Source organism: Panthera onca, chromosome D1 (assembly GCF_046562875.1).
Source record: "Panthera onca isolate mPanOnc1 chromosome D1, mPanOnc1 haplotype 2, whole genome shotgun sequence".
NCBI lineage: Eukaryota > Metazoa > Chordata > Mammalia > Carnivora > Felidae > Panthera > Panthera onca.
Window position 1 is genome coordinate 27994716 of NC_138348.1, and position 2163 is coordinate 27996878.

The 2163-nt window shown below is 37.1% G+C and overlaps 1 pseudogene; it reads right to left on the reverse strand.

Annotated features, from left to right (window-relative positions):
• Window positions 1-498: 498 nt before the first annotated feature.
• On the reverse strand, window positions 499-811 carry LOC132661609 (ATP synthase F(0) complex subunit k, mitochondrial pseudogene; annotated as a pseudogene).
• Between the last annotated feature and the right edge of the window lie 1352 nt (window positions 812-2163).

Consider the following 2163-nt stretch of genomic DNA (forward strand, 5'->3'; position numbering starts at 1 on the left):
TGCATACATAGAATATTATGCAGCTTTAAAAAGAAGAAAGGAAATCCTATTATATACCACAATGCCAAGGACATTATACCAAGTGAAATAAGACAGCCACGAAAGAACAAATATTGTATGATTCCACTTATGAGAGGTACTTAAGGTACTCAAAATCTAGCAGCAATAAGTAGAAACATGGTTGTCAAAGGCTGGGGAAAAAGGAAGGGAGAAATTAGGGTTTAGTGGGTATGAAGTTTCAGTTTTGCAAGACGAAAAGTTGTAGGAAAGATCGGTTGCACAACAAAGTGAATATATTTGACATTACTGAATTGAACACTTTGGTGTTGAGGTGGGGGTGCTTGGCTGGCTCAGTTGGTGGAGCGTGTGACTCTTGATCTCGAGGTTGTGCATTGGAGGCCTGCACTGGGTATAAAGATTACTTAAAATAAAATCTGTTGTTATTGTTGTTGTTGTTGTTGTTTTCCAGGTTCATAATTTATTGTACAAATTGAGGATCACATGACGAGTTGACATTAGTTCCTCCAGGCATGGGAACTTAGAAGATAAGGTACACTTTAAAATCCATTTGTGTTGCTTTCACAGCTGGTGTTGTTTTAGACCTTAACTTGAAGTATATGACAATCAAAGCAATACCTCTGTATGTGACTAGTACACAATTCATTCTCCCTGTGAGAGTATAAGACTTGTAATATTTTTTGATACCAGTGAAATGGAATTGGGCATCAGTTTCTGGACCTACCAGGATTTCAATCTTGCAAAAGAAACCAATTCTGTTGGTTGTGTCCTTTAGTGCATGCAGCAACCCCATGGTCAGCTGGAAGAAAAACAATTAAATCTTTTTTAAAAAAATGGTTGAGGTGGTAAATTTAATGTTATGTGTCTTTTACCATGATAAAATAAATAAATAAATGTCAACACAGGGAAACCCAATAGCTGTCTTCCTGGCGAAATTCTTCCTCTAATACTTTTCTTCCCCCCCCCCCCCCCCTTACTGAATTATTTTTTCCAACTTTTTATTTTGCAAAATTAAAGAAAACCCAGATGAGTGTCTGGCTGGATCAGTCAGTAGAGCATGTAACTTTTGATCTTGGGGTTATAAGTTTGAATCCCATGTTGGGTGTAGAGATTACTTAAAAATAAAATCTTTAGGGGTATTTGGGTGGCTCAGTTGGTTGAGCATCCGGCTTTGGCTCAGGTCATGATCTCATAGTTCGTGGGTTCGAACCCTGTGTCGAGCTCTGTGCTGATGGCTCAGAGCCTGGAGCCTGCTTCAGATTCTGTGTCTCCCTCTCTCTCTGCCTCTCCTCGGCTTGTGTTCTGTCTCTCGCTCTCTCAAAAATAAACATTAAAAAAATAAACAAATTTTAACTAAAATAAAATAAAATCTTAAAAAATTTAAAAACCATAAAACTCATAAGAATTGGATATTGAATACTCATCCTAGGTTCATTTAACTGTAAACATTTTGCCAAATATGCTTTCTCTCTCGTGCGCTCTCTATGCCTCTCTTCCCACATATACACATATATACATATACATATAACCTATACACACATATCTATACATAGACACACACACACACATATATATAGGTATTTGCTAAATTATTTGCATGTTAGTGGCAGACTTCATAACAATTCTAAATATTTCAGCCTATGTATCCTAAAAATAAGGATATCTCCTTCATAATCATAATAGTACACGTATTATTACACTTGGTCAAGAAAAAATTATTCATGATAACTGTTCAAGATGATAAGGCAGAATGGCAGACTTTATTCAGGGAGAACTACTGCAATGGGGTTTTCTAATATGGGAGAGAGACTGAGCTCAACTCCAAATCTGACAATGACAAACAGGAATTTATAAGGAAGGAGCAGGGTGAATGTTCGTTGATGGAAAATTACTAAAACGAAACATCAGAGAGACTGTAGCTAAACTCAATGATGGGGGTGCATCGCTGGCTAAGTCAATAGAGTATGCAACCCTTGATCTCAGGGTTTTGAGTTCAAGGCCCACATTGGACATAGAGATTGCTTAAAAAAGTAAAAAATAAAATAAATAAACTGGATGAGATCCTGCTGAAGGCAGGCCAGGGTGATAAGATATGCAGGATAAGAGATGAAGAATTTAATCAGATATCAAGAGTGGTCAGATACC